Consider the following 14,012-nt stretch of genomic DNA (forward strand, 5'->3'; position numbering starts at 1 on the left):
GGTTAAACTCTCATCTACTCGCAAAAACTAGTCTAACAACCAGACCCTAACATCAACGGGTTCCATCACTCGGGACCCGAAAAAGGGTTAATAACGACGAGGTGAGAAATAAATCTCGGTGAGTCAACGCCTAAGCCCGGCTAGGGCGTTGATTCACTTAGACATCCTAACAAACAGTCGTTTCATCCAATAACAAATATTTCAATTACATGCAAACTTACCGGTCTTCAGCCATGCATAATGCAATATTCGACTCAAGTCAACGATCACGACAGATGAACAACCGGCAAGGCATCACATCAACTTGCACACATGGGACACCACACGAAGTCCAATTATTAACATATAAGGCCACATGGCCCGGCACACTAAACGGTTGGTGCCTAGTACACTAGACAGTTGGTGCTCTACTAGCAAGACCAGGCATCATCTCATTACTTCGATTATGGTGACTACTATGCCAATGTAATTCCAATCGACAAGGCACGACATAGCAGGCATTCCAAAAGAAGCGTCGATTCGTCAAAAGCCGCAACCGACATCCGATCAACCCAACGACACTAATTGACATGCATCTAACAAGTAGTGTAATTCTAATTGACACGGCACGATCTTGTCGGGAATAATCATTACGTGATCATTCAAGTGCATCCGACAACAACCAGTCAAATTCTTATCTTTACACTTAGCCGGATGCTCATATAGTCATGATCAAAGACTCGGCACCAAGCCATTTTCGTGCTAAAAATATGCAATTTGCTTTCACTCGGTTCGTATGGATGCATATATTGCCTACTAGACTTTGCATCTGATAATATGGGATTAACACCCACAATTTTCACTCATAACATCCAACACGCAAAACCAAGCATCCAGACACGCAATCAAGACAATCAGCCAATATCTTTCAATAATCCGACGATGAAGATCAATCCAAATTTATAACTCAACTATTGAAATTCCAATCCAACTAACAATCAAGCGTCCACTCGGCCATGTCCTATCGCTCGCTCGCGATCATACACCGGCAATCAATACCCAAACAATCGATCCGATCTACCATCAAATAGCCGCAGACATCTTAACTAGCAAACCGACTTAATTAATCGTGACCATTTAACTTAAACCCGGTCTCTATTTAATCGACCACGATTAGGCTACTTAAACACTCTATTAGGGTAATTACTCTAATTACAATAACTAATTACCGCTAATTACACTACTAAGCGCAATTAGCGTCCTAATCGAAGTTTAGGGATTTAACTCACCATTAAAAATCGACGGTCGGTGTCGGGTCGTGGTTTCAAATTACTATTCATGATTGCACTATTCACGCGATTTTGTTCATCATATTGTTTATGAGCACTGTTCACCGAATACTGTTTATCGGTACTGTTTACCGAATGAAAATTTCGACTAAACGCTCTCGGGACGATGGTGAGGTTGCGATTCCGGCGGTCGGAACACTCGAATCGGGTAGATCTCGGTTGGTGGGCCGGGGGTCGGGTGAGTAGAGGCTCGGGTCGGGCGGCGTGGGACGAGGCCGAGATCTCGGGCGTCGGGGGGTTTTCGGGGCTGTGGAGTGGCGGTGGCGGTGTCCGGCGGCAGTAGCGCGATCAAGCGGCGAGTGCAAGGGATAGAGAGAGGCCGGGATCGCGGGTTTGTCGAGGCTCGAGTGGGGGTGCGGCTCGGCGATGCGAGGCCGGGAAAGCTCGAGCTTGAGGTGGGTAAGACCGAACGGCGACCGAAGATGGGGCTTGAAGTGGTTGAGGTGGAACCGAGAGAGGGCGAAGGCTGGAGGTCACCGGTCTATTCGAGCTGGAAGTCGTGGGTTTCGAGGTGGTCGGGATGTCACTCGTGGGTTCGAGTCGCTAGCGAGCTCGGGTCACCGGCCGAGGTGATCTAGCGACGATGCGGCAGCTCGCGGTTGAGGGTGGAAGAGACGTTGAGTGGCTGAACAGAGGAGGGGGAGGTCGCAGGGGTGCTCTGGCTTGGGGCCGCCGGCGACGGGCTCGGGCTCAACGTAAAGTTGACGGGTCGCGGTGGTGGTGAGCTCGACGGCGGCGGATAGCTAGACGTCGTGGTGGTGCAGCGGGCCGTGGAGTCCGGTTGAAGGGTTGCTGAAGAAAAGAAAAACCGGAAGAAGAAAGAAGGGAGTAGAAGAAAGAAGAAGAACAGTAGTTTTTTTTTTGGGGGGTGGGTTGTTCGCACAGCAGAAGAGAGAGAGAGAGAGAGAGAGAGAGAGAAGTGGGGATGGGATGGTGATGGGGTGGCATGGAAATAACAAGGGAGAGAGGGGGGGCACAATAATTCAAATTAAACTATTCCCTAATTAGTCCTGTAGTGAAAATATCTATGGGTGTCTCGGTAATTTGATAAACGGGTCTCGATAGGTCATTTTGCTCAACCAACAAAGGGAAAATTTGGGATTTTCACAGTTCGGGCTCGGTCACGGTTAGGTTGGGCGCACAGTTCTCAAAACTACTACACGACAACCGGACAAACGAAGACTAATCTAAACTAACCGACATTTCAAAAATTTCCAATTATTATATCTTAAATCCTTAAAAGTTCAATTTTAATTTACATGCTGGAATTCACGACCGAAATTCATCGAATCCAATTTTCTTATAGACGTCGAAATTCCAGGACATCACAAGGTCTCTCTCATCCAAAAAGCTAGCTCAAAAAATGAGACTTTCCCTCACACTTATAAATCGACCACCAAAGGATGAGGCTTTCCCTCACACTTATAAACCGACCACCACCCGTGTACTTTGATACAGGTGTTAGGTGGTCTTAGGCCTCTCTCATTTCAAAAACTAGCTCAAAAGATGAGCTTTTCTCCTACACTTATAAACCAACCATCAACCCATTCCACAATCGATATAGGATAACCCCCACATAGGATGATATGGATTTGGATTTTTTTCAGTAGACAAAAAATATGCGAAGTGAGAATTGTGAATTTTTTGTATATTTTTGCTTTAGATGTTTTATAATGAAGAGTACATGATTCTACTTATAAGATTTATTAGATTACAATCTAAAGTAATCAAATTAAGTATGACTAATTAAGATATGCACAATGAAGAATATGCAGAGTCTCCTAGAGTTATGCATAATCACTAGAAGTTTGGAAAATATCATAAATTTCTGTAGAAAATATCGGAAATATCTCTAATATTTCCCCTCAAATTCAAGGTGCACAGGAGTTAACTTGAGTTTGGAATAAAAAAATACGACAAATAGTAAATGAGCCTATTTATAGTCTTTATTAGATAAACATATAAAGTAATTAAATCAAGTACGATTAAGATAAGTGTAATAGTGGATATAAAGAATCTCCCATATATATACACAATCACGAGAAATATGAAAAATAATCTAAATATCTCTAATAAATCTGGTTAATCGAGGAGGTTGAACCACTTTCATATGATTTGATCTTAGCTTTGTTTTTTTGGTTGGTCATCGATGAGGGTGAACCACTTTATGTATACATTTTTCTGGGAAATTTTCAAAAAATGGCTCGAAATCCTCTCATTTTCTCAAATAAGGGCTCCAAGTGAACCATGTTTCAAAAGAGGGTCTCAAGTACCCTCATTTTCTCAAACAAAAGTCTGAAGTGAATATTGTTTCAAATAAGACCTGAAGTGGCCATAAAATCTCAAAAAATAGCTTGATTTCAAGGGCATTTTAGTCTTTTTGCTTATTTGATTTTTTTTCTTTTTTATTGGAATTTTCTTTTTTCTTTTTCCTAAAAGATTAACAAAAAAAATTAAAAAGGAAAAACACAACATACACAGGCGGGAGGTTGCCCCTCTCCCCTAAGGCCGCCGCCCTACAGCCGGAGGGCGGCGGCGAAGGCCGGCGGGATTGCTAGTGCCTCGGTGAGGGCCGGTAGGCCCTCGCAAAAAAGGGGAGAGGGTCGGGCCCTCTCTTGGATCTAGGCAAGGGTCGATGACTCTCGCTCGGTCCTAGGCAAGGGCCCCGACCCTCTCTTAATTTTCACGCGGGCTAGAGGCCCTCACCAACCCTCCATCAGCAATAGGCTAGTGGCCACAAGCGGGAGGGGCAGCCCTCCCGCCTTTCTGGCTGTTTCTTTTTTTTCTTTTTTTTTTTTTGGTTACTTTTCAAAATAGAAAAAAGGAAAAAATAGAGAAAAAATGAACAAAAAATCAAAATGAAAAATGACGAAAATGCCCTTTAGACCGGACTATTTTTTGAAACACTATGGTCACTTCAGGCCCTTATTTGAAACATAATATGCCATTTCAGGCCCTTATTTGAAACAATGTTGACTAGGAACTTTTATTTGAGAAAACGAGAAGACTTCGGGCCCTTATTTGGAATTGTCCCCATTTTTTCCAATGCACTATGTGATGTATAGCAGGATACTCCATTGGCTCCAATTTTCTCACGTGAATGTGTCTCTTCTTTTCTCTATTCACCAACCTCCCTATATTATCCATCATCTTTAATTTTACGAGAAATTATGTTTATATAGGGTGAGAGGACACTCTTCTAAGAATAAGAAATATCTTAGTTTCTCTATGCTTTACCCCATGTCCAATTGAATCGGTTAGCATAGAGTGTCTAGACCCCAAAGAGCTTGTCCAATCCTTGGACACTAATGGTCAATCCATTTACCATTACAAGGATCCTTCAGGACATTGTTTTTGGGATATTGATTGTGCATGTTCCTCTTGCACAAATCGAGAAGAAGAAGAAGACAGGCCTTCCCCAAAAAGAAACAAGAAGAAGAAAGATTCATTATACCGGAGGTATCTTGACAGTGACCCTACGGCGGGACCTCTTGGTGAAGATGGTGGAAGATGGCAATATATGGTTCAATATGGCACACCCGAGCCTCCTCAAATTTCAGTTCCATCACCCCGTGTTCCGGATGAACAACTCTCTCCACCACCACCACCAAAGAAACCAGTTACCTCTCCTTTTTATAAACTAATTCAGAAATAGATCAAGAAAAATCCATCTTGCCCAATCGAACTTCCAAAGCCTTATACATGTGCCCCTAAAATAGATTTACCCCTTGTTTTACCAAGCATCCGTATGTTCCAGGCTGAAAATTTTCTTCCACTCCAGCCAGTAAGAAATGAATCCAGCTCTTCAAACCTTCATTTCCCTCCTTTGAAAAAATTCTCGGACCTTCAACAAAAATACTACCATGCTCCTAAAATACCAGCCCCTCATGATGTTGACGCACATGGTAGAAGAAGAGGCCCAACCCCAGCAGAAACTGTCTTGAATTGGCAAACCGAAAATGCTTTGGCCCGGAATGTTGCGTTTGACATAGTCTCCGCTCGAGTTGAAAGGGTAGACCAGTGTATTACGATGATCAAGAAGATGCTTGAAGATTTCCAAAAGAGGCTTTATATGCTCGAAACTCACCAAGTTCCTCACCATTTTCTTGAAGATCAAACCCCACGGATAGAGAAGCTAAGAAGACAAATTAGGCTTCTTGAGGAACGGAAGATACAATTGAAAAAGCATCCATCCCAATCTGGTTCTCCTCCATACAATTCTCTCTTTCCCGAATTCTTTCTATCCCAAACCATTCCAGAACATCCACCCACTCCAATTTTTTCAGGATCTTCCTCTTTTGCGACTACTCTTGCATCCGCACCATCCTTTCCTAAGACAAATGTCCGGGGTCTTAGAGCAAAGTTGCAAGAAATCGAAAAAGAAAAGCAAAAAAGAAAGTCTCCTCTACCTCCTCCTTCTGCACCTCCAAACCTTGAAGAATCACCTCCTAATTCCCCCAAACCCCGGACCCATTCTTACATGGTGTCTAACCCTCTAGAAAGCTTTTTGAGGCAGCAAATTCCTTCTATTTCTACCGCCAATATAGTTGATCCCCAAGAGTCAGCTGACTCTGATTTAGTTTCGGAATCCTTGCACACCGACCTTGTCTCATCAACCTCATATGAAACCTCTCCCTACAAGAATCAGCCAGTTGCTGAAATTATGATGGCCGATCCCACAAAACCCAAGGAAGAAGAAGTAGAACCCCAAATAGCCATGCCCTCGGAGAACCAGTCCTCGTTAGGTTCCATAACCTTCTTCACCTTTGATGACCTTCCACTTTACAAATGGTCTAATAGACTCCAGGAGTTTCATGCGTGGATGATTGCTAGAAACTTAAGAAAGCACAGTACTTATGAAGTGCTTCTTGAGTTTACTAGCAAACTTACGAGAACAATGAAAGATTGGTGGAACTTAGGTTCAGAGCAAGACCAAATATCATTCCTCATGATGAATTTTGACAAAGCCATTCATGTTATTCATACCTATTTCATTGGCCTGCCCGGCAATACCAAAGAGCTTAAGAAGAAAGAATACTTTGAGCGAAAATGTTGTTCCACTTATAAAAAAAGACCTTGATCGTCACTTTCGTGAGATGATCAAACTTTTGTATTACCTTGGTGCATATGCAAACCTTAAACCCGTATTCATGGTTTCCATCCCTAATGAAATCACGGATGAGGCAGAGAAGGTTCCGCAAGCCCGCAATAAGACTGTTGTAGAAGTCACCATGGGCGAAATACAGCAAGCAATTCATCTTGCTATTGAAGAAAATTGCCACAAAAGGAAACTTTTCCAGCAGTTCCTTTGTGAAAATCGCAATCCAAACAAGAATTGTGATAAGTCATACTTGAAGATAAAGTGCCCAAAGGATTGTAATGACCCATCTTGCCATAACAAGAAGACGTCCCATTTCAAGAAGGTTTCCTTTGGAAAAAGAAGAAGAGGCAAAGGGAAATGCAAATTTCTACGCAAGAAGTCCCGTTCCTCTATAACAAGGGGAAAGTACAAATCCGATCGGTGTTACATTTGTAACAAAAAAGGACACTTTGCAAAGAAATGTCCTCAAGCCAAGCACCGGGGAAGGTACATGATTCGGAAGATCTCGAAGACTATTGGAATCTCCCTCGGTTATGAGGATATTGAATCAGTCTTCTCGATCGAAGATGAACATTCATCCAAGACTCTTTGTGCTATAAAAGTCTACTCCTCCGATTCTGAATCCGATGATACCCCGGGAGACATCTTTGCTATTTTTCCTAATTTCGTTTCGGATTCCTTCCATATCAAACCCTCTATTTTCCACTCACATTATATTCCAGTCCAAATCTTTCTTCCCGATCAAGAAAATCTCATCCAAGTGATTGCCCTTATAGACACAGGAGCTGCTGCATCTCTCATGGACATCAAGGTCCTCCCAGTAGATTTTTGGATACCATACACCAGGTATTTCAGCTCTACTTCTGGTGACACTTTCACCACTAAAGTTTGCAGCAAACCAATTACACTCCAACTTTTTCCCCAGTGTTCAATCACCGCAAAAATTCTTGGTTGTCCTTCACATGATAAGGATCTCATCATTGGTTGGGACATCCTAGCCCAACTTTCACAGCTCAAAATTCGGTTTGATGGAATCAAATTCAAAGAGCATTTCAAAGAGTTCGTAGACATTCAACGACTCTTTATCATTCAACCTGAAATTCTTGATCCCATCACCCGGACACTCTTATCCTGTTGTGCAGATTCCCACTCCCAATTTGTCCAGAATTGTTCTCATCCCTTTTGGACAAATTCAGACTTTTTTATTTGTCTTTCATTTATGAAGAATGGAAATGTGAATCCCATAAAAGCTAGTCATTCTGGGATGAATCCGGACCACCTTGCTCTGGCTCAAAAGGAATGTTCCGAACTACTCTCCCAAGGACTCATTGAGCCATCCGACTCACAGTGAGCATGTGAAGCTTTCTATGTCAACAAGAGAGTTGAACAAAATCGTGGCAAACTTAGACTAGTCATAAATTATCAGCCCCTAAATCGGTTTCTTCGGGATGATAAATTCCTACTACCACACAAAAATTCTCTGTTTTCCAATCTTGCCCAAGCCTGGATTTATTCCAAATTCGATCTTAAAGCGGGATTTTGGCAATTGGGTATCGACCTAGAAGATAGGCCAAAAAATGGATTCTATATTCCAAACCAACATTACCTATGGAAAGTCCTTCCTTTTAGACTTAAAACAGCCCCTTCGTTGTTTGGGAAAGCCATGTGTAGAATCTATCGGCCTATACTGCCAAATGCCTAGATTTACATTGATGAAATCCTTCTTTATTCGATCGATGAAAAATCTCATTGTAAACTCCTCACTCGGTTCTTTGAGATTGTCAAGAAATATGGCATCATGCTTTCTCGGAAGAAAATGATCGTTGCCCAAAAAGAAATAGAATTTCTTGGCATGCACCTCAAAGAAGGAACTTTGCGCCCAGGACCTCATGTTGCGGAAGAATTGTAAAAATTCCCGGATAATGACCTCATAGTCAATCGTGTACAAGCCTTTCTTGGAATTGTCAACTACCTAAAAGACTTTGTACCAAAAGTTTCAAAGGTATTGCATCCTCTCCAAAAAATGTTGAAGAAAAAGGCACCACCGTGGGGACTAAAGCGGACAAAGGCAGTAAAGTATCTCAAAGATATCCTTCAGCATCTACCTCCTCTGCAAATTCCTTTCACGAGTAAAAGAATCCTGCAGACAGTGCTAGTGACAAATATTGGGTAGCCATTATACTTGAAGAACTCGACAAGAAGCGGAAAATCTGTACTTACAAGAGCGGTCAATTCAGTAATGCGGAAATGCATTATCATTCCACCTTCAAAGAAATCCTAGCGGTAAAACATGGAGTCAAAAAATTCGAATTCCATCTCATCGGTCACCATTTTCTTGTGGAAATGGATATGTCTTCCTTCCCTCAAATATTGAAGTTCAAACAAAAGCAAATTCCTCATCCTCAACTTTTGAGATGGTCCGAATGGTTTTCAAAATACTCTTTCAAGGCCAAACAAATTTCAGGAAAGAAAAATATTATTGCGGATTTCTTCTTCGGACCCAAAGAATCAACCTCCTCTATTAACATGTACATCCGAAAACAAGTCTCGGACAGTACTTTCCGTACGGATGATATGAGAGAACATCAATGGCCTTTGCACCAGTACCCTCCCGATGTCCCGGGTCCGATCCATCATAATTATTTCTCTACAAACCTTCATCATCAGCTTTTGCATTATCATTACCATATCTTTTTAGATCATGGTGATTTAATGTTGAAACTCGTATTGAATTATGAATATCCCTTCATCCAACCGCTCCGTTGGTCTCCGGATGAAGCATTTCCAGAAGAACTTAAGTGAATGTTTTGGTACATGTTTAATCCGTATCATGTTGCTATTGAATTTTCAACGGATAAAATCATTAAGGTTTTATCCCAAGCCCTTTTTGGGGATTATAGAACTCATGATCGGAGATACTTGATGGACATCCTCACATGGTTCCAGCCTCTCCAAGCATGAAACAACCTTTTCAAAATGCAATGCAGAGTTGGAAGACCGGAACCAGAAAAACACACAGTGGCAATTTTCCACAACCCTTGGTCTTTTACGGGACCCACAAGAGACAGACGAACAGATGCAGCTCAAGCTGGCACTACGACTTTCAAACCGGATCTCCATGGGCGTAAAGCCCGGATTCATCGAGCTTTTTCAAGAACAATCACGTAACTTTCTTATGAATATAAGAAACTTCAAAGGATTTTGTGCCAATCAAACAAAGTCATTCCCCCGGAAGTCCGGCCATACTCAACCAGTTGCTCATGGGATAGACCCAAGACACATCCAAACACCTTTCAAGCCCTTGAAAAATTCCAGAGGAACCAACCGGGCTCCTCTATGAATGTGGATTTGCAAGACTCGCAAGATCCATGGGGTGGACCATTGTCACGGAATCCATACGATCTACCGCAGCCGGTCATACCCAAGTCAAATATCCCATCCAGCTCAAGAGGTATCCCATCCAACATTAGCGGCATTTCATATGACCCAGAAGCCGACAAACCGATATCAGAATACGAAGAAGCTCAATTATTGAGAGTATTCAAGCGACAGAAAGATGGCCCAAATAGCTCGGATAGTGATGACGCGAATTATTATCCCTCGTGATGATATGTCGTGTCGGCTCCCTTATCCTATTAAAAATGTGTGTTGAAATAATTGACCATCTGTGGTCAAAAGTGGTTGTAATAGTTATCATAGCCAACCGTAGTTGTTAAAGTGGTTGTCAAAGTTGTTGAGGTAACAACTACCCACTTATGTCGACGGATCTCAATTATTGAGAATCCAAAGTGTTTGTAAAATCGCCTATAAAAGGCCCCTTCATGTAATATGTTAGACAGAGTTTGCTTGTTCAAAGCTTGCCTGCAAAAATATCAGTGTGATTCCAAACCATGAAACACTAAATCTCTCTCTTCTTCTCTTCAAGTAGTATTTCAAGAGTCAAATTCTTTTTGTTAATTTAACGGTACGATTTGGTTCAATATGCTCTCCACTTGCCACTTTGATGCATTCTTTCCACACTTGCACGTTACACCGACTAGCCAGAGGTCGTAAAATTCACCCGGCATCCTCTTCCTACGAATGCATCTGTGGAACCCGTGGATCAGAAATATCCGATGCGTTAAGGGCCGAGCTTCAAGAATGAATTTAGAAGCTAAAAGGTAGATCCCTCGTAGTCGCCCGCAGATAGGCCATATGCGTTAAGGGTTGAGCTTCAAGAATGAATTTAGAAGCTAAAAAGCGGATCCCTCGTAGTCGCCTGCGTAAAGGCCATATGCGTTAAGGGTTGAGCTTCAAGAATAAATTTAGAAGCTAAAAGGCGGATCCCTCAGAGTCGCCTACGTACGGACCATATAGGATTAACATACTTGCTTCTAGATTTAGGCTTGTCTCTGCTTCCTTTGATGGTATCAGAGCCAATACCGTCAGCCTAAGTTAAGATTACGAATCTCACTTGCGAATCAGTAAGAAGAGAAGTACTTGCAAAACATGGAATCATCCTCCGATCTTAGCGCCCAAGTACACCTTACTTCCTCCGTTTCTCTAGCCCCTCCTCCGTAACTTCGCAAATCTACGGTTTCCAAGATCGACTATCTTTATAAAGTCGCATATTCTGAAGATAGTAAGATTTCGGAGACCCAACTCCCTCTCATAAATCCTTATTCAGCCTTCTCAAAACCCTCATCTTTCTCACCTATCACATCCATAAAACATCTCATCAGACATTTTCATCGTGCTGTGAAGGAATATGTCCGATCTTCAAAGTTTGATCAACACCATATTTTGGCGACCCAACAAGAATAGTTCATGACTCTCCCGATTCCCCAGGAGTTTCCTCTTCGGTGGATCCAGTAGGGATTTACCCATCTGCATTTTGGAGGCATCTGAATTGCTCTTTCCTTTCACGATCGAAAAGGATTGCCTGTTGTAGCCAGGATTGCTCTTTCGGATACTCGCTTCTTGGACTACCAGCATGCCCGTATTTGTACGGTCCAAACCACTTTAAATGCCGGTACAGTTTTGTCACCCCTGTTCCCAAATTTCAACATGGCCCTTGCTGATCCCAACCTACTTTTAGCTCTTAAGGTCCAACTTCAAATTACGGGAGCCCCTCAAACTCCTAACTCTTTGGCCGCAACTCTTCATTACCAAATGGTTTATCGAGTTCAAAACCATGCCATAGACACGAACCTCCCTAATTCGGATGAAGCTTTGATCATTTCCATTGATCATGACCAAACCTCTTGTGTCCATGTACCCAGACAGATCCCTAGAGATCAGCTTGTCAAATTACTACCCGACAGCTGGGTAACAAATTATGAGAAGCTTCACCAGAATTCTCGACCTGTTCGATCTTTTGAGCCTCGGTTTACCAAGAACAAAGATGGTACTGTGACCATCAAATTTGCCAAAGAAAAAGAAGAGAATATGTGATATATCCAAGACAAGAAACTAAGATATTTTTCTTTATTATTTTCCCATAGGAAAAAGCTACGAAAAACCCTAAACTATGTCCATTGTGACACATTTATCCCATATTTTTTTTTTTGGTAAGGGATAAAGAAAAAGAATGGATGAAAAAAAATTATCCCATACTTTTTTTACGATTCAAAAAGCCTCAAAACTGTACTCATGTGACATATCTACACAAACTTATACCGAGACGACACATTTAGCTCAAACTTTTTTTGTGATACCAAAAGCCCTAAACTTGCAATCATGTGACACATTTACCTCAAATTTTGGGGTAAATATGTCGAATGCCTACAAGTATTGGGTATTTGATGTCATAAAATAATAATTTCAGGTAAATGTGCCATACGAGTACAAGTTTGAGTTTTTTAGTTTCACAAGAAAAAGCCAGATAAATGTGTCATATGGGTTCAAGTTCGAGATGTTTGGTGTCACAAAAAAAGTTTAGGGTAAATGTGTCACAATGGGTATAGTTTAAGGTTTTTGGTGATTTTTTTTTTCGCTTTTTACTATGGCCTAATATTGTGATATAATTTGCCTCACCACTTTCAATTTGACACAAGAACATAATCTTTCGTAGTTTTGGACATCATATGTGATTTTTCGCCATATAGTATATTCAATGGGCTTGTCCAAATTTTGTGCTCTTGCAGGCTTAGTCTGGATAATTCAATTAAACTCAGTGTCTCCTTGCTTAAGTCAATCCAATTCTAATGCAATTTATGTGGGCTACTAAATGATAATACTCCTAATATACAAATTAATTATATTTTTATGGGTTGGGGTCGATCATTAGTTTTTTTTATGCAATACATGACGGAAGCGGAAATTTAAGTGTCAATAGAGAGATTAAGCATCTGATTTTTAATGTAAGAAATCTTGATTGGGAATCACAATTATACCCCATTAACAATGTTTTGGATAGTGCCTTTCAAACTGTGAATGGGGTTTTACTCGACGCCCAAGGACAAAGCAAGTTGCATCTATCCGTGAAGATTATTAGTTGGCTTGAAAGGTGGATTACATGTAAAAAGAGAAAAAAGGATGTTGCAGCCAACTCCTGTACACGCACATAGATCGGTCGCAACTTTGTTCAACATGGATCTCTTGTTCCACTAAAGCATGTATATGTCAGAAACAAGGAGTTAGCTTAAGCCTGCTCGGATTCCCAACATTATTGGTGAGTGTTGTAACAAATGCGAAAAGCAAGCACAGAATACAAGTATTTATGTGGTTCGATCAAAGAGATATACGTCCACGGGCAAGGCAAAACAAGATTCCACTACAATCAAAGAGAGTACAGATTATAGAAGTCGGTCTTATCGACCGAACAAAAGCACACGGCTCACAAGTCTCTCATGTAAGGAAAATCCTCCATCTAAACGAAAAAACCATAGCCGCAGTATAAATAGAGCCCAAAAAAATTTTGTCGGGGGCGTTGCCCCCGAACGCCCGGAGAGATCTGTTCGTACCACTATAAAGATTTGTTCGCTTGCTCTAAGTTGGGCCTATCGGCCCAACTCTCCGTATCATGAACTAAATCTCAATTTTTTCTCCACTTTTAGGCCGGACAAAAAAATATGCTGGGTCAGGTGATAAACCGGATCGAGTACATAAAATTCAAGACATATTTAACAGAGAGCAATAATTGACCCAGCAATGAATCTTCTCATGGGATAGGCCTCTCTATTCAACGTCACCACCGGGAAAGCCTTGATTACTAATTGCACTATTTCGAACAAAAAAAATAAAATAGCAAGGATACCCAAGAACTGGTTCACGTAAGAATGCCCGTAGTGGTTCACGTAAAAGTACACGAAAAGAAAGTAATGCATGTGAACTTCAGCATTTTTAATCTTTGCTGGTTGAGATGTCGATGTTAGCTGCAGAAGTTGGTCAGCACTGTCCAATAGTAACAGAGTTGTCGACCTAATAAGATTAGTTTGGATTATTCAAATTCTTTATGATTAGTTTAATATCTTTTCTTGAACAGCAAGGAGAAAGAGGACGAGCATTCAATGATTAGTTTACTCTAAAACAACTCTGAGTCTTAAAATGTTTTCCAATAAAAAGATTCATTGAAGCAACCTACTCCGTCCACGTCTAGCATG

Source organism: Rhodamnia argentea, chromosome 6 (genome assembly GCF_020921035.1).
Source record: "Rhodamnia argentea isolate NSW1041297 chromosome 6, ASM2092103v1, whole genome shotgun sequence".
NCBI classification, from domain to species: domain Eukaryota; kingdom Viridiplantae; phylum Streptophyta; class Magnoliopsida; order Myrtales; family Myrtaceae; genus Rhodamnia; species Rhodamnia argentea.